This window comes from Hyperoodon ampullatus, assembly GCF_949752795.1.
Source record: "Hyperoodon ampullatus genome assembly, chromosome: 14".
NCBI classification, from domain to species: Eukaryota; Metazoa; Chordata; class Mammalia; order Artiodactyla; family Ziphiidae; genus Hyperoodon; species Hyperoodon ampullatus.
In genome coordinates, this window is record NC_136927.1 from 68,357,104 (window position 1) to 68,381,923 (window position 24,820).

Genomic DNA, 24,820 nt, shown 5'->3' on the forward strand with positions numbered 1-24,820 from the left:
TCCTTGTGAGGGTTGTTTGTCTTCCTAAGTATTTAAACCCCTCCTCCTCCCAACCATCGTGTTTATGCTGTTTATTTGTACTTTGTTGCTAAAAATACATGCAAGTACATAGGCACACGTTTGCGCATTCATTCACCTGCAGCGGTCTGCCCATGGTCTGCAGACAGAGTGGCACACACAGGAGTGTGCAGTCACCTCGTTCACTCTTTCCTAAGTGTTACCCCATGCTGGCATGACACAGGGACCCAAACACTCATGCCTACACATAAGTGTTGCATGCACATATATCCACATGCACCCATTCCCTGTGCATACATGCCGGGGAAGTATATGTACATAGAACATGTGTACTCATAAGAAGTCCACGGGGCAAGTGTGCCTCCATAACTCTGCCCAAGCACACGTGTGTGCATACACACAGGTCTATATGCCCACATGTTTATGCAGGTACTCACATATGTGCTGGGAAGGGTCAGGGATTCCAGTGGTCCTTCTCTCCTTAAGTATTGATGTTATCAGACCTTCACCCTTTTGGTCTAGTCCAAGGATTTGAGATTTTGAGTCTTTACCTTCTTGCTCATGGCATCTTGCCCTTGCGAGGCTCAGCTACCATGGCAGCCAATAATGTTATCTCCTGGTTACGCTCCTGGCTAGCTGGGCTTAGGAAAGTTGTGTGAAACAGAGATCCTACCTGTACCATAGCAGCAGGTCAGAAAGTAGACTTTTGCCTTCTTGGGCCCAGGGCTCTGCTTGGGCAACAAGCAATAAACAGTCATACTAAATACCATGGTTTTTGGCTCTCAGGCAAAATCTCTGCACAATGATCAGGAAGATACCAAACAGATACGTTCTGAGCTCTAATTATGCACCAGGGCTCTCCATAAACTTTACCACACAGACTCTTTCTACCAGGATTTTGAGTGTGGCATTATTATTCTTGTTTTTGCAGACATGGAAACAGAAGCTCAAAGAAATGAAAACATTTGCTCAAGGCTGCACAGAAGTGGGCTTGAGCCCAGATGAGTCTCTTACACTATTTAATCTCTGCTTCTTCTCAGTAAACCATCCTCTGCCCCACTAGTTCCCCCAAAACAGGGCCTGCTGGAGCAGATATGAGAGGATGACGGAACTGGCTATGGTCCTTGGTATCTCTGACCTCCCACAAGGCATCCCATTGATGGGCTAAAGAGCAAAGGTGGGGTGTTCCATTCACCCAAGGGCCAGAGATGCTCCTTCCTGGGGAAAACCAACCTTCTCTGATTTTGAGGTTTGCTTTTGATGTGACCCCAGGGAAGCAGCTGGTAAAGTCTTCCTTTCTCTGAGGCTCTGAATAGACGTCATTCCTCAGGTTCTCCCTGGGAGCTGTGCTCCTAAAATCAAGAAAATAGGGTTTGGGAGAGCAACACACAGCTCTACCCACCACCAGTCCCTCCCATCAGGGAGCTTGCACAAGCCTCTTAGAGAGCCTCATCCACCAGAGAGCAGACAGCAGAAGCAAGAAGAAATAAATTCTGCAGCCTGTGGAAGGAAAACCACATTCACAGAGATAGACAAAATGAAAAGGCAGAGGACTTTATACCAGATGAAGGAACAAGATAAAACCCTAGAAAAACAACTAAATGAAGTGGAGATAGGCAACCTTCCAGAAAAAGAATTCAGAATAATGATAGTGAAGATGATCCAGGACCTCGGAAAAAGAATGGAGACAAAGATGGAGAAGATTCAAGAAATGTTTAACAAAGACCTAGAAGAATTAAAGAACAACACCTAGAAGAATTAAAGAAAAAACAAACAGAGATGAACAATATAATAACTGAAATGAAAAATACACTAGAAGGAATCAATAACAGAAAACTGAGGCAGAAGAAAGGATAAGTGACCTGGAAGACAGAATGGTGGAATTCACTGCCGCGGAACAGGTTAGAGAAAAAAGAATGAAAACAAATGAAGACATCCAAAGAGACCTCTGGGACAACACTAAATGCAGAAATATTAGCATTATAGGGGCCCCAGAAGGAGAAGAGAGAGAAAAAGGACCAGAGAAAGTATTTGAAGATATTATAGTCGAAAACTTCCCTAACATGGGAAAGGAAACAGCCACCCAAGTCCAGGAAGTACAGAGAGTCCCAGGCAAGGAAAATCCCAAGGAGAAACATGCCAAGACACGTAGTAATCAAACTGACAAAAATTAAAGACAAAGAAAAATTATTAAAAGCAGCAAGGGAAAAATGACAAATAACATACAAGGGAACTCCCATAAAGTTAACAGCTGATTTCTCAGCAGAAACTCTACAAGCCAGAAGGGAGTGGCACAATATATTTAAAGTGATGAAAAGGAAGAATCTACAACCAAGATTACTCTACCCAGCAAGGATCTCATTCAGATTTGATGGAGAAATCAACAGCTTTACAGACAAGCAAAAGCTAAGAGAATTCAGCACCACCAAACCAGCTCTACAACAAAAGCTAAAGGAACTTCTCTAAGTGGGAAACACAAGAGAAGAAAAGGACCTACAAAAAGAAACCCATAGGGCTTCCCTGGTGGCACAGTGGTTAAGAATCCACCTGCCAGTGCAGGGGACATGGGTTCAACCCCTGGTCCGGGAAGATCCCACATCCTGTGGAGCAACTAGGCCCGGGCACCACAACTACTGAGCCTGTGCTCTAGAGCCCATGAGCCACAACTACTGGAGCCTGTGCCCCTAGACCCCGTGCTCTGCAACAAGAGAAGCCACTGCAAAGAGAAGCCCGCGCACCACAACGAAGAGTAGCCCCCACTCGCCACAACTAGAGAAAACCCGCACGCAACAACAAAGACCCAATGCAGCCAAAAATAAATAAATTAATTAAAAATGAAACCCAAACAATTAAGAAAATGGTAATAGGAACACACATATTGATAATTGCCTTAAATGTGAATGGATTAATGCTCCAACCAAAAGACACAGGCTCAATGAATGGATAAAAAAATAAGACCCATATATATGTTGTCTACAAGAGACCTACTTCAGACCTAGGGACACATACAGACTGAAAGTGAGGGGATGGAAAAAGATATTCCATGAAAATGGGAATCAAAAGAAAGCTGGAGTATCAATATCCATATCAGATAAAATAGACTTTAAAATAAAGAATGTTACAAGAGACAAGGAAGGACACTACATAATGATCAAGGGATCAATCCAAGAAGAAAATATAACAATTATAAATATACATGCACCCAACATAGGAGCACCGCAATACATAAGGCAACTGCTAATAGCTATAAAAGAGGAAATCGACAGTAACACAGTAATAGTGGGGGACTTTAACACCTCACTTACACCAGTAGACAGATCATCCAGACAGAAAATTAATAAGGAAACACAAGCTTTAAATGACACAATAGACCAGAGAGACTTAATTGATATTTATAGGACATTCCATCCATAAACAGCAGATTACACTTTCTTCTCAAGTGCTCGTGGAACATTCTCCAGGATAGATCACATCTTGGATCACAAATCAAGCCTCAATAACTTTAAGAAAACTGAAATCATATCAAGCATCTTTTCCGACCACAGTGCTATGAGATTAGAAATCAGTTACAGGGAAAAAACCGTAAAAGCCACAAACACGTGGAGGTTAAACAATATGTTATTAAATAACCAAGAGATCACTGAAGAAATCAAGGAGAAAATCAAAAAATACCTGGAGACAAATTACAACGAAAACACAATGATCCAGAACCTATGGGATGCAGCAAAAGCAATTCTAAGAGGGAAGTTGATAGCAATACAAGCCTACCTCAAAAAACAAGAAAAATCTCAAATAAACAATCTAACCTTACACCAAAGGAACAAGAGAAGAAGAACAAACAAAATACAAAGTTAGTAGAAGGAAAGAAATCATAAAGATCACAGCAGAAATAAATGAATTAGAAACAAAGAAAACAATAGCAAAGATCAGTAAACCTAAAAGCTGGTTCTTTGAGAAGATAAACAAAATTGATAAACCTTTAGAGAGACTCATCAAGAAAAAGAGGGAGAGGAATCAAATCAATAAAATTAGAAATGAAAAAGGAGAAGTTACAATGGACATCACAGAAATACAAAACATTATAAGAGACTACTACAAGCAACTCTATGCCAGTAAAATGGACAACCTGGAAGAAATGGACAAATTTTTAGAAAGGTCTAACCTTCCAAGACTAAACCAGGAAGAAATAGAAAATATGAATAGACCAATCACAAGTAATGAAATTGAAACTGTGATTAAAAATCTTCCAACAAACAAAAGTCCAGGACCAGATGGCTTCACAGGTGAGTTCTATCAAACATTTAGAGGAGAGCTAATACCCATCCTTCTCAAACTCTTTCAAAAAATTGCAGGGGAAGGAACACTCCCAAACTCATCCTATGAGGCCACCATCACCCTGATACCAAAACCAGACAAATATACTACAAAAAAAAGAAAATTACATACCAATATTACTGATTAATATAGATGCAAAAATCCTCAACAAAGTACTAGCAAACAGAATCCAACAACACAGTAAAAGGATCATACACCATGATCAAGTGGGATTTATCTCAGGGATGCAAGGATTCTTCAATATACGCAAATCAATCAATGTGATATACCATATTAACAAATTGAAGAATAAAAACCATATGATCATCTCAATAAATGCAGAAAAAGCTTTTGACACAATTCAACACCCATTTATGATAAAAGTGTCTAGAAAGTGGGCATAGAGGGAACCTACCTCAACACAATACAGGCCATATATGACAAACCCACAGCAAACATCATTCTCAATGGTGAAAAACTGAAAACATTTCCTCTAAGATCAGGAACAAGACAAGAATGTCCACTCTCACCACTATTATTCAACATAGTTTTGGAAGTCCTAGCCATGGCAATCAGAGAAGAAAAAGAAACAAAAGGAATACCAGTTGGCAAAGAAGAAGAAAAACTGTCACTGTTCGCAAATGACATGATATTATACATAGAGAATTCTAAAGATGCTACCAGAAAGCTACTAGAGCTAATCATTGAATTTGGTAAAGTAGCAGGATACAAAATTAGTGCACAGAAGTTTCTTGCATTCCTATACGCTAACAATGAAAGATCAGAGAGAGAAATTAAAGAAACAATCCCATTCACCATCGCAACAAAAAGAATAAAATACCTAGGAATAAACCTACCTAAGGAGGTCAAAGACCTGTACTCAGAAAACTATAAGACACTGATGAAAGAAATCAAAGATGACACAAACTGATGGAGAGATATAGCATGTTCTTGGATTGGAAGAATCAATATTGTGAAAATGACTATACTACCCAAAGCAATCTACAGATTCAATGCAATCCCTATCAAATAACCAGTGACATTTTTTACAGAAGTAGGACAAAAAAATCTTAAAATTTGTATGGAGACACAAAAGACCCCGAATAGCCAAAGCAGTCTTGAGGGAAAAAAATGGAGCTGGAGGAATCAGACTCCCTGACTTCAGAGTATACTACAGAGCTATAGTAATTAAGACAATATGGTACTGGCACAAAAACAGAAATATAGATCAATGGAACAGGATAGAAAGTCCAGAGATAAATCCACACACCTATGGTCAACTAATCTATGATAAAGGAGGCAAGGATATACAATGGAGAAAAGACAGTCTCTTCAATAAGTGGTGCTGGGAAAACTGGACAGCTACATGTAAAAGAATGAAATTAGAACACTCCCTAATACCATACACAAAAATAAACTCAAGATGGATTAGAGACCTAAGCGTAAGACTGGACACTATAAAACTGTTAGAGGAAAACATAGGAGGAACACTCTTTGACATAAATCACAGCAAGATCTTTTTTGACTCACCTCCTAGAGTAATGGAAATAAAGACAAAAATAAAGAAACGGGACCTAATGAAACTTAAAAGCTTTTGCACAGCAAAGGAAACTATAAAGAAGATGAAAAGACAACCCTCAGAATGTGAGAAAATATTTGCAAACAAATCAACAGACAAAGGATTAATCTCCAAAATATATAATCAGCTCATGCAGCTCAATATAAAAAAAAAAAAGAACCCAATCAAAAAATAAGCAGAAGACCTAAATAGACATTTCTCCAAAGAAGACATACAGATGGCTTAGAATCACAGGAAAAGCTGCTCAACTTAACTAATTATTAGAGAAATGCAAATCAAAACTACAATGAGGTATCACCTCACACCAGTCAGAATGGGCATCATCAGACCATCTACAAACAACAAATGCTGGAGAGGGTGTGGAGAAAACAGAACCCTCTTGCACTGTTGGTGGGAATGTAAATTGATACAACCACTATGGAGAACAGTATGGAGGTTCCTTAAAAACCTAAAAATTGAACTACCATATGACCCAGCAATCCCACTACTGGGCATATCCTGAGAAAACCATAATTCAGAAAGTGTCATGTACCACAATGTTCACTGCAGCACTATTTACAATAGCCATGGAAGCAGCCTAAGTGTCCATCGATAGATCAATGGATAAAGAAGATGTGGCACATATATACAATGGATTATTACTCAGCCATAAAAAGAAACGAAATTGGGTCATTTGTAGAGACGTGGATGGATCTAGAGACTGTCATACAGAGTGAAGTAAGTCAGAAAGAGAAAAACAAATATCGTATATTAACGCATACATATGGAACCTAGAAAAATGGCACAGATGAACCTGTTTGCAGGGCAGAAATAGAGACACAGATGTAGAGAACAAACGTATGGACACCAAGCGGTGGAACGTGGCCAGGGGGGGATGTGGTGGGATGAACTGGGAGATTGGGATTTACATATATACACCAGTATGTATAAAATAGATAACTAATAAGAACCTGCTCTATAAAAAATAAATAAAATTCAAAAATTAAGAAAAAAAAGAAAGAAAATAAGGTTTAGAACAATCGGCGCTAAGACATGTATCCCGAGTGAGAAGGAAAATCAGCAAGACTCTTTCGCTGTGTTAGAAATGTCACATTCCCTAAAAGTTACCAAGTTGTGTGGTTGGTCACCTGCCAGTCATTGGCTACTTAGTTTCAGCCTACCGTTTTTCTCGGACCTGGGCACAGGCAAAGTTGAAGAAGGCACCAGGCCACTTTCGGTTTGCGTTATCGGAAGTATTTTAAAGAAAAAAAAGTAATACAAGTGTTTTTACAGCTCTTCTTTTATTTTAGCCTAGAAATACCCGATGAGGGAAGTAATAATAGCAATCATGGTGATAACAGATGGTGGTTATTACATAGTTACAAGCAGCCAGTCCCACAATGGCCTGAAGGTGTTAAATGCTTCACATGCCACAGTATATTCACTTCTCACAGGAACCCTATAAAGTTCTGGTCCTAGAACGTGATATTATGGCTCCTATTTTACTGTTGAGAAATCAAGGATCCATGAGGTGAAGTGACATGAACAAGGCTGCAGGTAGGATCTAGTCTGACTTTGAAGACTGATTTCCTGTCCTCGTCCCATCCAAGGTTAGAGGTTGCGAAGACGAACGGTGTGGGGTTGAGGTGCCAGGAACTACACGTCCCGTGTGCACTCCAAGTCTGTGTGGCCCTAACGTTGTCCCAAGCAATACTTTCCAACCAAGTCGTCTGGGTGTGGAACTTCCAGCCAGGGAATGTGAAAGGGGCCCATGTCTCCCCTGATCCTACTGCTTGTCTGATAGTGTTTGCCAGTTTCTGGGGTGTAAATAGTTACAATGTGGTCAATTTCAAGCTACCCACTGTTTAAAGACTGGGAGAGAAGGGGTTGGGGGAGAGACATATCTAACAATTGCATATTTAACACTTGGTTCTCTGGCTCCAGCCCACCGTGGAGCCCAAGGCCCCAGCAATTAACCTTTTGCTACTCCCGGGCTCAACGGAGGCCAGGCCATGGGAACAGAGCGCTAGAAGGCTATTTCGAGGCAGATTCTCCGTTGCCTCAGCCTGGATGAGGCTGATGGTGTTTTACTTCTTCCTTTGCCTCCCTCGGGGAGAAAACAAAGAGTGGATCCCAGAAAGGCCAGGGCCTCTAAGCTCTCAGTAAAAGCCTTTGAAAGGAGAGGAAGGTGGCTGGGTCTACACAGGGAGTGGGCAAGGAGGGGTCTCCGGAGGCCAGGGCCAGGGGCTCCATGAGTGGAGTACGGAGAAGAGCTGGCAGGCTGGGAGGAAACGGCTGGCGGAAGGCCTCCCAGACCCTCCATCCTGTCTCAGTCACTCCCACACAGATTAGTGAGCCCCAGGATGCCCTTGGTGTTGGCCAGCTATGCTCGGGGCTGCCCTAAAATAGACAGGACGCCTGGTGCCTCTCACTGAGGTCCCAGCTATTGTCTTTATGAGCCTTGCGGGTTCAGGGATCACATCCTAACACTTCCTCTTGCTGCTTAATCACCATCCTGATGGAGGGACACTTGCACAGATAGCCCGGGGGGCTGTCGGGGGCTATGCAGACTCTGGGCAACGAGGCCTCCATTGTGTGCATGGGGGGTGATCTGGCATCCCTGCACCTGTGTCTGGGAAGGGGGAAATGGGGCTTTCGTGGAGCCTTTGCAAGGACTTAGAGGTCCTTTTTGGCTGAGGCCGGTGGAGGGGTGGGGGGACCAGGCTCAGAGTTGGTGCCAGGGGGTGGGGGCAGCATGTGGGCTGGAGCCAGCCACTAGGGGGCGGGCCCTGACAGCAGGTGGACCAGGCTAAACTGTCAAAGCTCAAAACTGACTGTAAGATGATTGACCATCACACAAAATGGGTCATTCTGGGTCTTGGGGCCCTTCCAGAATCTGACCAGTTGCAAAGAGAGCCAAGGCCCAGGGAAGTCTGGGACATAAGGATGACGGAGCTAGGAGGCCAGTTGTAGATTCCTTTTATCTTCTTAGTCTGTAGAAATGGGATAACGATGAGCTTCACCAGCATCTGGATGGGGATGCGGAAGTGGCTTCCCCTGCAGGTGTCCTGGGCAGGAAGGAAATCAGGGATAGGGAAGGACTAGCCTGGCATAGTCAGGAGTTGGTGGCTGCAGCCCAGGGACACAAGCCAGATATAGGAACCCTGGCTTGAGTGTGTATAAGCCCCGAAGGGCCCTTGTTGGCCCGTGTCCTCTTGGGCCTGTCTGGCCAGGCCAGCTTCCTGTTAGCCCTGTGGTGCCAAGCTTAGCTTTTTTTCAGCTTCTCCAAAGAAGACCCTGCCCTTTCTGCTCTTAGCTTTGGCTGAATCTGGCACCTTGGGGGCTTTCTGAGCCTTCTGCCTGCCCAGGATGGAGTTTTCCAAGGATGTGCTGTAGGGCTGAAGCTGGAAGCCAGCGGGGTTGGGATTCACACTGAAGAGTGAAGACTGGGGAACCCACCCACTACTGATAGAGCCAGGGGCCTGCAGCCGTCCATCGATCATCCATCCATCCATCAATCCATCAATCCATCCATCCATCCATCGTCCATCCATCCATCTATCCATCTACTCATTCACCATCTATCCACTAAACCATTCGAAGAGTATATGTCATTGAAGCTTACTCTGTGCCAGGCTCTCTTCTAAGTCCTAAGAATATGACCATGAACATGGCAGAAAAAGTCTCTGACCTCATGGGAACTGCATTTGAATGGCAGCATCCCAGAGCCAAGCCAGATCACTCATACGACACAAGGATGGAAAGAGATGGGTCTTCCCTTAAGCTACCAAGGCAGCAAGCTCCCTTTACCTCCTGCCCTGATACATACAAGCACACTTACAATATATATGAAGGTACCTCAAGATGTGCATGCCCACGCATGCTCACAATGTACCCCCTTGGAAATCAACATATCTGCAAGGTCACGTGCACACACACACACACATATGCACTGGAATGCACAACTATCTAGATACTTGTGTACACATGCCCACAAATGCACACATGCACACATACATGGACACATGAGGCATTTGCACATATTTTTACCTATATACATACATGCTCAGGAACAGACAAGCACATGCACACACACACGTGTGCCCTGTCACTTAATAAATATGAATACTTGGGTACAGTTTGTCTCTGTATGCATGCTGGACATGTATACCCACATATACACTCATCTATGCACACAGGCCACATGCACATGGGCCTTCACATGTACATACATGTGCATGTAAATACCCCCTCTGACTTTGACCTTTCCCCAAAGCGCCCATACTCTACCATTGCCCCATCCTATCCTGGGGAATTATCCATATCTCAGACAAGAGAATGGGTTACTAATGCAGCCACAGAGCTGTTTTGACACTTTTGATGAATAACATTCAATACTATTAATTGGAACAATTGCTTTTCATTTAACTAAATCACGGGAATTGCTAAACTAAATTGAAACGGAATGTAATTTTGCCGCGCACTGCTTTAATATGAGCCTCTAAATGTCTTCTCCCTGAAGGATTAGTAACTTAATCACCTACCAGTGATAACTGCTTCCCAGGCTTAGCTGGGAGGCTTGCTGCTCCGCGGCAGCTTGGCTGGGAAAAGGCCGGGCGCCCAGGGGCTTCTCCTCCCACCCTTGCCTCCTCGCCTTGCATTATTCATCTCCGGGAACACTGTTCCCTGCCTTCTCTGATTCCAGCAGGACTCTCAGAGACCCTCTCCTTTTTTCCTTGCTTCTGCTGCTCTGTTTGCACTCTGGGCGGGGGTCTGTCACCCCAGGGGTCTTAACATGTGGACCAGACTCTGACTCTGGCCCTCTCTGAGCCTTGCTGAACCCCTTCATGCTGAGAACGCTGGCCACTGAGACTCCAAGGGCAATCCGGAGCTGGCCTTAGCTTCCAGAAGCAGGTTGACATGGGCCAGAAAGTCCCCGTGTACTGCTTGGGGGAGCAAGGAAGGCCCAGCCAGGCGTGTTCTTGGAGGGTGACCAACTGCCCCAGTTTGCCAGGGACAGAGGGATCTGCAGGACATGGAATTGCCAGTGCTAAAACTAAACAGTCTCTGGCAAATGGGGACAGCGCCTCACACTAGCTGTGGGGCCATCTGTACCTCCAGATAGAAATCATCCTTAACATTTATTGAGTGCTTACTTATGCTAGGAGCTTGACATACATGATCTCATTTAATTTTGAAACAATTTTATGGGGCTCAATGTTATGAACATACTGCTTTAAAATGAGAAAACTGAGCCTCAGTTTTTTTTTAAACTTATCTAAGATCTCACAGGTGTAAATATAACAACAAGGGTGATAGCAGCTCATATTTATAAGAGCTTGCTTTGCAATAAGCACTTATGTTAAAGGCTCAACATACATCCTCACAGCAACCTTGAAGATAGACACCATTTTGGGGGGGTCATACATAATTTCCTTTACTTTTTTAAAATTGAATTTTACTTTTTTATTGAAGTATATTTGTACAATGCTATATAAGTTACAGGTGTACGATACAATTTTAAGGGTTATACTACATTTATAGTTATTATAAAATGGCTATAGTCCCTGTGTTGTACACTATATCCTTGTAGCTTATTTTATACATACTAGTTTGTACCTTTTAATCCCCTACCCCTAACATGCCCCTCCCGCCTTCCCTCTCCCCACTGGTAACCACTAGTTTGTTCTCTGTATCTGTGAGTCAGTTTCTTTTTGGTTTTATATATATATATTTTAAAATTTATTTATTTATTTATTTAATTTATTTACTTGGCTGCGTTGGGTCTTCATTGCTGCGCGCAGGCTTTCTCTAGTTGCGGCAAGCAGGGGCTACTCTTCGTTGCGGTGCGCGGGCTTCTCATTGCGGTGGCTTTCTTGTGGCGGAGCCCGGGCTCTAGGTACGCGGGCTTTAGTAGTTGTGGCTCGCGGGCTCTAGAGTGCAGGCTCAGTAGTTGTGGCGCATGGGCTTACTTGCTTCGCGGCATGTGGGATCTTCCCGGACCAGGGGTTGAACCCGTGTCTCCTGAACTGGCAGGTAGATTCTTTTTTTTTTTTTTTTATTTTTATTAGTTTCTGCTTTATAACAAAGTGAATCAGTCATACATACACATCTGTTCCCACATCCCTTCCCTATTGCGTCTCCCTCCCTCCCACCCTCCCTATCCCACCCCTCCAGGCGGTCACAAAGCACCGAGCTGATCTCCCTGTGCTCTGCGGCTGCTTCCCACTATCTATCTACCTTACGTTTGGTAGTGTATATATGTCCATGCCTCTCTTTCGCTTTGTCACAGCTTACCCTTCACCCTCCCCATATCCTCAAGTCCATTCTCAAGTAGGTCTGTATCTTTATTCCCGTTTTACCCCTAGGTTCTTCATGACATTTTTTTTTTTAAATTCCATATATATGTGTTAGCATACGGTATTTGTCTTTCTCTTTCTGACTTACTTCGCTCTGTATGACAGACTCTAGGTCTATCCACCTCATTACAAATAGCTCAGTTTCGTTTCTTTTTATGGCTGAGTAATATTCCATTGTATATATGTGCCACATCTTCTTTATCCATTCATCCGATGATGGACACTTAGGTTGTTTCCAGCTCTGGGCTATTGTGAATAGAGCTGCAATGAACATTTTGGTACATGTCTCTTTTTGAATTATGGTTTTCTCAGGGTATATGCCTAGTAGTGGGATTGCTGGGTCATATGGTAGTTCTATTTTTAGTTTTTTAAGGAACCTCCATACTGTTCTCCATAGTGGCTGTACCAATTCACATTCCCACCAGCAGTGCAAGAGTGTTCCCTTTTCTCCACACCCTCTCCAGCATTTATTGTTTCTAGATTTCTTGATGATGGCCATTCTGACTGGTGTGAGATGATATCTCATTGTAGTTTTGATTTGCATTTCTCTAATGATTAATGATGTTGAGCATTCTTTCATGTGTTTGTTGGCAGTCTGTATATCTTCTTTGGAGAAATGCCTATTTAAGTCTTCTGCCCATTTTTGGATTGGGTTGTTTGTTTTTTTGCTGTTGAGCTGCATGAGCTGTTTATAAATTTTGGAGATTAATCCTTTGTCAGTTGCTTCATTTGCAAATATTTTCTCCCATTCTGACGGTTGCCTTTTGGTCTTGTTTGTGGTTTCCTTTGCTGTGCAAAAGCTTTGAAGTTTCATTAGGTCCCATTTGTTTATCTTTGTTTTTAGTTCCATTTCTCTAGGAGGTGGGTCCAAAAGGATCTTGCTGTGATTTATGTCATAGAGTGTTCTACCTATGTTTTCCTCTAAGAGTTTGATAGTTTCTGGCCTTACATTTAGGTCTTTAATCCATTTTGAGCTTATTTTTGTGTATGGTGTTAGGGAATGATCTAATCTCATACTTTTACATGTCCCTGTCCAGTTTTCCCAGCACCACTTATTGAAGAGGCTGTCCTTTCTCCACTGTACATTCCTGCCTCCTTTATCAAAGATAAGTTGGCCATATGTGCGTGGGTTTATCTCTGGGCTTTCTATCCTGATCCACTGATCTATCTTTCTGTTTTTATGCCAGTACCACACTGTCTTGATTACTGTAGCTTTGTAGTATAGTCTGAAGTCAGGGAGCCTGATTCCTCCAGCTCCGTTTTTCGTTCTCAAGATTGCTTTGGCTATTCGGGGTCTTTTGTTTTTCCAAACAAATTTTGAAATTTTTTGTTCTAGTTCTGTGAAAAATGCCAGTGGTAGTTTGATAGGGATTGCATTGAATCTGTAGATTGCCTTGGGTAGTAGAGTCATTTTCACAATATTGATTCTTCCAATCCAGGAGCATGGTATATCTCTCCATCTATTTGTATCCTCTTTAATTTCTTTCATCAGTGTCTTATAATTTTCTGCATACAGGTCTTTTGTCTCCTTAGGTAGGTTTATTCCTAGATATTTTATTCTTTTTGTTGCAATGGTAAATGGGAGTGTTTTCTTGATTTCATTTTCAGATTTTTCATCATTAGTGTACAGGAATGCCAGAGATTTCTGTGCATTAATTTTGTATCCTGCTACTTTACCAAATTCATTGATTAGCTCTAGTAGTTTTTCGGTAGCATCTTTAGGATTCTCTATGTATAGTATCATGTCATCTGCAAACAGTGACAGCTTTACTTCTTCTTTTCCAATTTGGATTCCTTTTATTTCCTTTTCTTCTCTGATTGCTGTGGCTAAAACTTCCAAAACTAGGTTGAATAAGAGTGGTGAGAGTGGGCAACCTTGTCTTGTTTCTGATCTTAGTGGAAATGGTTTCAGTTTTTCACCATTGAGGACAATGTTGGCTGTGGGTTTGTCATATATGGCCTTTATTATGTTGAGGAAAGTTCCCTCTATGCCTACTTTCTGCAGGGTTTTTATCATAAATGGGTGTTGAATTTTGTCGAAAGCTTTCTCTGCATCTATTGAGATGATCATATGGTTTTTCTCCTTCAACTTGTTAATATGGTGTATCACATTGATTGATTTGCGTATATTGAAGAATCCTTGCATTCCTGGAATAAACCCCACTTGATCATGGTGTATGATCCTTTTAATGTGCTGTTGGATTCTGTTTGCTAGTATTTTGTTGAGGATTTTTGCATCTATGTTCATCAGTGATATTGGCCTGTAGTTTTCTTTCTTTGTGACATCCTTGCCTGGTTTTGGTATCAAGGTGATGGTGGCCTCGTAGAATGAGTTTGGGAGTGTTCCTTCCTCTGATATTGTTTGGAAGAGTTTGAGAAGGATGGGTGTTAGCTCTTCTCTAAATGCTTGATAGGATTCGCCTGTGAAGCCATCTGGTCCTGGGCTTTTGTTTGTTGGAAGATTTTTTTATCACAGTTTCAATTTCAGTGCTTGTGATTGGTCTGTTCATATTTTCTATTTCTTCCTGATTCAGTCTTGGCAGGTTGTGTATTTCTGAGAATTTGTCCATTTCTTCCAGGTTGTCCATTTTATTTGCATAGAGTTGCTTATAGTAATCTCTCATGATCTTTTGTATTTCTGCAGTGTCAGTTGTTACTTCTCCTTTTTCATTTCTAATTCTATTGATTTGAGTCTTCTCCCTTCTTTTCTTGATGAGTCTGGCTAATGGTTTGTCAATTTTGTTTATCTTCTCAAAGAACCAGCTTTTAGTTTGGTTGATCTTTGCTATCGTTTCCTTCATTTCTTTTTCATTTATTTCTGATCTGATCTTTATGATTTCTTTCCTTCTGCTAACTTTGGGGGTTTTTTGTTCTTCTTTCTCTAATTGCTTTAGGTGCAGGGTCAGGTTGTTTACTCGAAATGTTTCCTGTTTCTTAAGGTGGGATTGTATTGCTATAAACTTCCCCCTTAGAACTGCTTTTGCTGCGTCCCATAGGTTTTGGGTCGTCGTGTCTCCATTGTCATTTGTTTCTAGGTATTTTTTAATTTCCTCTTTGATTTCTTCAGTGATCACTTCGTTATTGAGTAGTGTATTGTTTAGCCTCCATGTGTTTGTATTTTTTACAGATCTTTTCCTGTAATTGATGTCTAGTCTCATAGCATTGTGGTCGGAAAAGATACTTGATACAATTTCAATTTTCTTAAATTTACCAAGGCTTGATTTGTGACCCAAGATATGATCTATCCTGGAGAATGTTCCATGAGCACTTGAGAAAAATGTGTATTCTGTTGTTTTTGGATGGAATGTCCTATAAATATCAACTAAGTCCATCTTGTTTAATGTATCATTTAAAGCTTGTGTTTCCTTATTTATTTTCATTTTGGATGATCTGTCCATTGGTGAAAGTGGGGTGTTAAAGTCCCCTACTATGATTGTGTTACTGTCGATTTCCCCTTTTATGGCTGTTAGTATTTGCCTTATGTATTGAGGTGCTCCTATGTTGGGTGCATAAATATTTACAATTGTTATATCTTCTTCTTGGATCGATCCCTTTATCGTTATGTAGTGTCCTTCTTTGTCTCTTCTAATAGTCTTTATTTTAAAGTCTATTTTGTCTGATATAAGAATTGCTCCTCCAGCTTTCTTTTGATTTCCATTTGCATGGAATATCTTTTTCCATCCCCTTACTTTCAATCTGTATGTGTCTCTAGGTCTGAAGTGAGTCTCTTGTAGACAGCATATATATGGGTCTTGTTTTTGTATCCATTCAGCCACTCTGTGTCTTTTGGTGGGAGCATTTAGTCCATTTACATTTAAGGTAATTATTGATATGTATGTTCCTATTCCCATTTCCTTAATTGCTTTGGGTTCGTTATTGTAGGTATATTCCTTCTGTTGTGTGTCTTGCCTAGAGAAGTTCCTTTAGCATTTGTTGTAAAGCTGGTTTGGTGGTGCTGAACTCTCTCAGCTTTTGCTTGTCTGTAAAGGTTTTAATTTCTCCATCAAATCTGAATGAGATCCTTGCTGGGTAGAGTAATCTTGGTTGCAGGTTTCTCTCCTTCATCACTTTAATTATGTCCTGCCACTCCCTTCTGGCTTGTAGAGTTTCTGCTGAGAGATCAGCTGTTAACCTGATGGGGATTCCCTTGTGTGTTATTTGTTGTTTTTCCCTTGCTGCTTTTAATATGATTTCTTTGTGTTTAATTTTGGACAGTTTGATTAATATGTGTCTTGGAGTATTTCTCCTTGGATTTATTCTGTATGGGACTCTCTGTGCCTCCTGGACTTGATTAACTATTTCCTTTCCCATATTAGGGAAGTTTTCAACTATAATCTCTTCAAATATTTTCTCAGTCCCTTTCTTTTTCTCTTCTTCTTCTGGAACCCCTATAATTCGAATGTTGGTGCGTTTAATGTTGTCCCAGAGGTCTCTGAGACTGTCCTCTATTCTTTTCATTCTTTTTTCTTTATTTTGCTCTGCATCAGTTATTTCCACTATTTTATCTTCCACCTCACTTATCCGTTCTTCTGCCTCAGTTATTCTGCTATTGATCCCATCTAGAGTATTTTTCATTTCATTTATTGTGTTTTTAATCGATGCTTGATTCATCTTTAGTTCTTCTAGGTCCTTGTTAACTGTTTCTTGCATTTTGTCTATCCTATTTCCAAGATTTTGGATCATCTTTACTATCATTATTCTGAATTCTTTTTCAGGTAGACTGCCTATTACCTCTTCATTTGTTAGGTCTGGCAGGTTTTTATTTTGCTCCTTCACCTGCTGTGTGTTTTTCTGCTTTCTCATTTTGCTTATGTTACTGTGTTTGGGGTCTCCTTTTTGCAGGCTGCAGATTCGTAGTTCCCGTTGTTTTTGGTATCTGTCCCCCGTGGCTAAGGTTGTTTCAGTAGGTTGTGTAGGCTTCCTGGTGGGGGGGACTAATGCCTGTGTTCTGGTGGTTGAGGCTCGATCTTGTCTTTCTGGTGGACAGGTCCACGTCTGGTGGTGTGTTTTGGGGTGCCTGTGGCCTTATTATGTTTTTAGGTAGCCTCTCTGCTAATGGGTGGGGTTGTGTTCCTGCCTTGCTAGTTGCTTGCCATAGGGTGACCAGCACTCTAGCTTGCTGGTCGTTGACTGAAGCTGGGTGCTGGTGTTGAGATGGAGATCCCTGGGAGATTTTCGCTGCTTGATATTATGTGGAGCTGGGAGGTCTCTTGTGGACCCGTGTCCTGAGGTTGGCTCTCCCACTTCAGAGGCACAGCACTGACTCCTGGCTGCAGCACCAAGAGCCTTTCATCCACCCGGCTCAGAATAACAGTGAGAAAAAGTAGAAAGAAAGAATTAGTAGAAGAAAGAAAGAGAGAGGGAAAGAAAGGAAGAAGGGAAGAAAGGAAGGAAGGAAGAAAGAAAGAAAGGAGGGAGGGAGGGAGGAAGGATGGAAAGAAAGAAGGAAAGAAAGGAGGGAGGGAGGGAGGAATGAAAGCAAAAGGAAGAGTGAATGGAAGAAGGGAGGGAGGGAGGGAGGAAGGAAAGAAAGAAAGAAAGACAGGAGGGAGGGAGGGAGGAAGGAAAGAAAAAGGAAGAAGGAAAGGAGGAGCAGAGGGAGGGAGGGAGGAAGGGAAGGTAGGAAAAAAAGAAAGAGCAGGTAAAGTAAAATAGAATAAAGTATGAAATATAGTAGCGTTATTAAAATTAAAAAGTAATTATTGAAAAAAAAAACACGGACCGATAGAACCCTGGGACATATGGTGGAAGCAAAGCTATACAGAGAGAATCTTACACAGAAGATTACACATACACATTCACAAAAAGAGAGCAGGGGGAAAAATCAAAAATCTTGCTCTCCAAGTCCACCTCCTCGATTTGGGATAATTCGTTGTAAAAAGAGGAAAAGGGCGAGAAGTCTGAAATCTTGCTAAGTCCACCTCCTTAATTTGGGATAATTCGTTGTAAAAAGGGGGGAAAGTCTTAAATCTTGTCCTCAAAGTCCACTTCCTCAATTTGGGATGATTCGCTGTCCATTCATACACTCCACAGACGCAGGGCACATCAAATGGACCGTGGAGCTTTAATCCACTGCCTCCGAGGCTGCCCAGAGAGATTTCCCTGTCTCTGCTCTCACAACTCCCGGGTCTCAGCCTTGGACCTGGCCCCGCCTCTGCGCGTAGGTCGCCGGAGGGCGTCCGTTCTTCGCTCAGACAGGACGGGTTTAAAGGAGCCGCTGATTCGGGGGCTCTGGCTCACTCAGGCAGAGGGGAGGGAGGGGAATGCCCTCTCCTCGCGCACCAGGCAACAAAAGGGAAAAAAGTCTCTTGCCTCTCCGGTAGCTCCAGACCCTTTCCCCGGACTCCCTCCGGGCTAGCACTAACCCCTTCAGGGTCTCTTCCTGCCGCCAGCCCCAGTCCTCTCCCTGCGCTCCGACTGAAAGCCGATACTCGAGCCTCAGCTCCCAGCCCCGCCCGCCCCGGCGGCGAGCAGACAAGCCTCTCGGGCTGGTGTGTGCCTGAGGGCACCGATCCTCTGTGCCAAAATCTCTCCGCTTTGCCCTCCGCACCCCTGTTGCTGTGCTCTCCTCCACTACTCCGAAGCTTTCCCCCTCCGCCACCTGCAGTCTCCGCCCTCGAAGGGGCTTGTAGTGTGTGGAAACCTTCCCTCCTTCACGGCTCCCTCCCACTGGTGCAGGTCCCGTCCATATCCTATTGTCTCTGTTTATTCTTTTTTTCTTTTGACCTACCCAGGTATGTGGGGAGTTTCTTGCCTTTTGGGGGGTCTGAGGTCTTCTGTCAGCGTTCAGTAGGTGTTCTGTTGGAGTTGTTCCACGTGTAGATGAATTTCTGATGTATCTGTGGGGAGGAAGGTGATCTCCGCGTCTTACTCTTCCGCCATCTTCCTCCCCAGCCCGGCAGGTAGATTCTTAACCCCTGTGCCACTAAGGAAGTCCTCTTTTTTTGTTATATTCACTAGTTTGTGGTATGTTTTAGATTCCACAAACATGTGATATCATACAGTATTTGTCTTTCTCTGTCTGACTTATTTCACTTAGCATAATACCCTCCTAGTCATCCATGTTGTTGCAAATGGCAAGATTTCCTTTTTTTTTTTTTATGGCTGAGTAACATTCTATTGTATACACATACCACATCTTCTTAATCCATTCGTCTGTTGACAGACACTTAGGTTGCTTCCATATCTTGGCAACTGTAAATAATGCTGCTATGAACTTTGGGGTGCATGTATCTTTTCAAATTCGTGTTTTTGTTTTTGTTTCAGATATATACCCAGGAGTGGAATTGCTGGGTCATATGGTAGTTCTATTTTTAGGAACCTCCATACTGTTTCCCACAGTCACTGCACAAATTTACATTCCCACCAACAGTGTACAAGTGTTCCCTTTTCTCCACATCCTCAGATAGGCATCATTTTTATCATTCCCACTTTTACAGATGAGAAAACTGATGCTCACAGAAGTGAGGGTTATTGTGAGTTGGTGCTAGAGCTGTGATTCAGAATACAGGGGAGTCTCCCCACCAGTGCCCGCTGTTTTGGCCTGACAATGAGGGGGTCCCCAAGTTCTTTTCTTCTGGATGATCTGAGGAGACCTGAGCAGTGGGCTTCTGGGTATTGGAGTCACTGAGCGAAGCGTGATATCCTCTCAATACAACTCCTGCCCTTGGGTGTATAATTTGGTATGGCCACTTGCTGAATAAGGGTTTCTAGGACAGACAGACCTCTCCACTACCAGTGACATGGTACCTGGCACCAGTCCTTGAGTGAGTTCTGCAAGTGGTTATGGGTTCTGTGAGTTCTGTCAGCCCATCTTCCTGCTCACTCCTGCTGAGGCCTCACGGGAACTGTAGCAACAACCTTTTCGAAGGTCAGTCTATGTTCTGCCTCTCCATTCCCTCCCCTACCCCACTCCCCAAGGCAGAATTTCTAAACATGCCTCTGAGTTGTCACTGTGAAATAGATACTTGAGGAGGTAGGTGCCCATTTGGAGAGGGAATAACATTATTGAGCTCTTACTAAGAGCTCAACACTGCGCCAGATGTTTTGTATACACACTCATCTGATCCAACAACATCTCAAAGGGCTGGAATTATTATCTCCATTTTATAGCTCAGGGAACTCAGGCACTGAGGGTAAAGGGATCGCCTGAAGCCATGCACTTAGTACCTGGCAGGTTGAGGTCTAGGAATCAGGCTGCTTGATTCCATACACCACTTTCTCTCCCTGGGCCAGGTCTACCGTTCCCCCAAGTGTAGCTGCTTCAGACCTCCAACTTTCTCAGTCTCTCTGCGGAGGCAGCTTGACAAGGTGGTGAAGCTCACGGGGTCTGAAGACAAATGAAAGTGGCCTGAAGCCCGGGGCTGTTCCATCAATCATGGGACCTGGGGCTGAGATCCCCTTTATCTTCCCATGTAGAATAGGGATTCCCACTGTCCCCATTTCATAGCCGTGTTGGGATGCTGTCATAAGGCGTTCAGCTCAGGGCCTGGCACAGAGCAGAGGCTTAATAAATGGTGGTTCCCATTATTATTTTTGTTATTTCTTTAAAAAAATTAATTTTATTATTTATTTATTTTTAATTGAAGTATAGTGGATTTATAGTGTTATGTTTTGGTGTACAGCAATGTGATTCAGTTATACATATACGTATATATGTGTCTATACATACATATATCTATTCCTTGTCATATTCTTTTCTGTCATAGTTTATTATAAGATATTAAATTTAGTTCCCTGTGCTATACAGTAGGACGTTGTTGTTTATCTTATATATAGTAGTTTGTATCTGCTAATGCCAAACTCCTAATTTATTCCTTCCTCTTGTTTCCCCTTTGGTAACTATAAGTTCGTATTCTATGTCTGTGAGATTGTTTCTGTTTTGGAATATTATTCAGCCATAAACAAGAATGAAATAATGCCATTTGAAGCAACATGGATGGACCCAGAGATTATCATACTAGTAAGCGAAGTAAGTCAGGCAGAGGAAGACAAATATCATATGATATCACTTATATATGGAACCTAAAAAAATTAACTTATTTATTTTTATTATTTCTGATGGTTTGGCAGGAGGTTCTCCAGAGTTCAGCACTGCAGACTGTCAGGCCCTGCCTCTCTCCACATTTTATGCTGCTCCAGCCCTTGAGTTTCCCATTAACTTAATAGGTCTGGACATAAGGGAGCCAGTTGTTCATGGAATCCCAAATGCAGTCAACCATCTCCCCTTCACTGCTCCCATTCACTAAAATTGATGTGCATGTACTGAACACCAAGGCTGCGTGGGGCCCTGAAGCTGCCTCTGAGCTGGTTTCATCCTGTTGCTGAACCAGGAGGAGGAGCTAAGGTAGTGGTTCTCCAAGTATGGACCCTGGACAAGCAGCATCAGCATCACCTGGGAACATGTTAAAGATGCCAATTTTCAGGCTCACCCCGAGCCCTACTGAACCAGAAACTGTGCAGGTAGGACCCAGGCACCAGTGTTTTTCTATTTTTTTTTTTTTTTTGCGGTATGCGGGCCTCTCACTGTAGTGGCCTCTCCCGTTGCGGAGCACAGGCTCCGGACACACAGGCTCAGCGGCCATGGCTCACGGGCCCAGCCGCTCCGCGGCATGTGGGATCCTCCTGGACTGGGGCACGAACCCATGTCCCCTGCATCGGCAGGCAGACTCTCAACCACTGTGCCACCAGGGAAGCCCAGCACCAGTGTTTTAATGAGCAAACCAGATCATTCTAAGGCATGTTCAGTTTTGAGAAACATTGCTCTAAGAGACCAGAATGCAGCTATTCTCAGAGGGACCAGCCAAGCCTATGGCATCTGGGGAGGAAGAGTGGTACCCAGTGGGGGTGGCTCCTTTGGGGAGCAGAACGCTCTGACCCTGAATGCCTGCCCCTCTTGGGCTTGGGATGAGGGGAGGAACCGGAGCTGCTGCCTGTGCAGCACCTTTGGCGAATCAGTAAAATGTGCCTCTTCCTTGGGGTGGATGCTGTGCTGCTGGTGAGTGGAGCATGAACTTGATGTCCATCTTCATTCACCTCCCTTGTGTGCAAGGCTCAGGGAAAATGTATGCTGTTCTGGGAGTATTTGAGAGGGGAAAGACACACCATGCCTGTCCTCACCTGGGTGGGCTGGATCCTGGGATGCTGGGCAAGCCGCCAGGGTGAGTCCCCCTGTTGCACGGACTCTCCCCAGGCCTCAGACCTCCGCGATCCTTTAAAAGAAACAGGCTGCCATAGCCAAAGCACTTGGGAGAAACAGGGCAGTGAAAGAGCAGTTATGAAGACAGCATGCTGCAGACCAGAGGAGACATCCTGCCCTGAGCCAACACTGGAGAAAATAAAACAGATGTTTGATAGCTTCTTGATGTGCAGGTCCCCTTAGAGCACCATCCTCCTCCAAAGAGTGGCCAGTAGACACTGATGGAGACATCAAACAAAGCACTGGATGTGGTCATGGAGTAAGAAGATGTCTTGGCCACAGCCTGCCCTAATCGGCACCCAGTCGACCAGCCTTCTTCCTCCCACCCTCTCTCCTCTCGCTCCCTCACGGGACCCTCTCAGTTCACTCTCCCATTCTCCTAGCATAGGCTACCTCACTTGGGCTTCACCACCTCTGGGTTCTGGCCTAAAGGAGGCCCCCTTCCCCCTCTGTCACTCCTCTTCTTGGGATCTGATGTCCCTCAACTTCACCCTGGAAGCTTTCCTAGGCTTTGTCCTCAGCTGGCCACCTGGAACACTGTTTTAATTGGTCCTAGGACCATGCCCTATTCCATGTTCCTCTCTTTCCCAGAAGGTAACTTCCTGGGGGTAGGGGACTACTTGCATCTCCTCCTCTTCTGTCCCTCAGACTAGGAGCTTCTGAGGGCAAGGCCAGATCTTTCTGCCCATGAATGAGTTTTTCTGCTCCGACATCTGCTGCCACACATTTTGGACAAAGTAGAGGGAAAAAGAGCCCTCCCAAGTCCAGCTCCAGGGGGCCCCAGACCTGCCTCGCTGGCAATGTCTCTGGCCTGGATACTGACATTTTTAAATGCAATAAGAACTGTGTATTTAGAAAGTTAGGATATACTGACGTGTATGGTCTCAGCAGCCACAGCTGTAATCAGTTATCAATTCATAGCTATCAGCACCTTCGTTCCTACTTGGATAGGTGAGAGCCTACTGACCATCAAAATCCATCCTTTCCTCCTTTGTAATAAAAGTGGTAGATACATGATTCCTCAGTGAGACACCGTCTTTTATTTCCCCTTCAAATTAGATGTGGTAATGTGAATAATTTATTTTGGATAGAATATGAGCAGAAGTACTTAAGACCATGTCCAGACCTAACTCATAACCCTACTACATGTGCTCCTCTGTGTCAATTCCCTTTTTGGTCCATCGTGACAGCAGCAAGTAGGGTGAGCTTGGAGTGTTGAAGATGACAAGGTCACTATCAGCCTGGGTATTTGAATGACTACTGGAACAGAATTCCACTGACCTGGTATCTCTCCTCTGGAAAGTTATGTGAGAATAAATATACCTTTTATTTTTTGAGCCACCAAAATTTGGGGGTCTGTTTGTTATAGCTAGTTAGTTTATCCGACCAAGTACATTACTTATACCCCATGGAAGGCATAATTTCTAAAATAGCCCTTAAAATGTCCCACCCTAATACCCAAAGCCTATGAATGAATAAGGTGGAATATATCACTCCCATGATTTTGTTATGTTATATAGCAAGTTGACTTTAAAACAGGGAGATAGCCCTGCGTTATCCAAGTGGATTCAATGTAATCACATGAGCCCTTAAAAGCAGAAAAACTTTCTCTGGCAGTTGGCAGAAGGGGAAGCCAGAGAGATTCAAAGAAGAGGAACTCAGTATGCCATGGCTGGATTGAAGATGGAGAGGGTGATGTGAGAGGGAATGTGGGTGTCCTCTAGCAGCAGAGAGTGTTCCCAGCCTGACAGTCAGAAAGGTCCTCAGATCTAGAGTAGCTGAAAAGAACTGGATTCTGCCAACAGCCTGAATGAGCTTAGAATCAAATTCTTCCCCTGAGCCTCCAGACAGGAGTCCAGCCTGGCCAACACCTTGATTTCTGCCTTGAAACTCAGCGGAGAACTCAGATGAGCCCACTTGGGTTTTTGACCCACAAAATTGTGAAATAATAACTGGATGTTATTTGAACGACTGAGTTTGTGATAATTTGTTATTTAACAATAGAAAATCAATCCAATCCCTTAAATGCAGGGTCTCCAATCTTATTTGTTTCTGCTCTCTCCGAAGTCCAAGGATATTGCCTGGCATGTAGGAGCTTATGAAATTTCTGCTGAATGGGTACAACAGTTAGTGTGGGAGGTGAATGAGAATCCTTGGGATACTGATCAGAGGATGGCACACCTTTCTGGTAAAGGGCCAGATAGTAAATATTTAGGCTCCGTCATGACTACACAATTCTGTCATTGCAGTGCAAAAACAACCATAGACAGTATGTAAACAAATATGCATGGCCATGTTCCAATAAAACTTTATTTAAAAACAGGTGGTGGGCCAGATTTGACCTGCAAGCCATAGTGTGCTGATCCCTTTTAC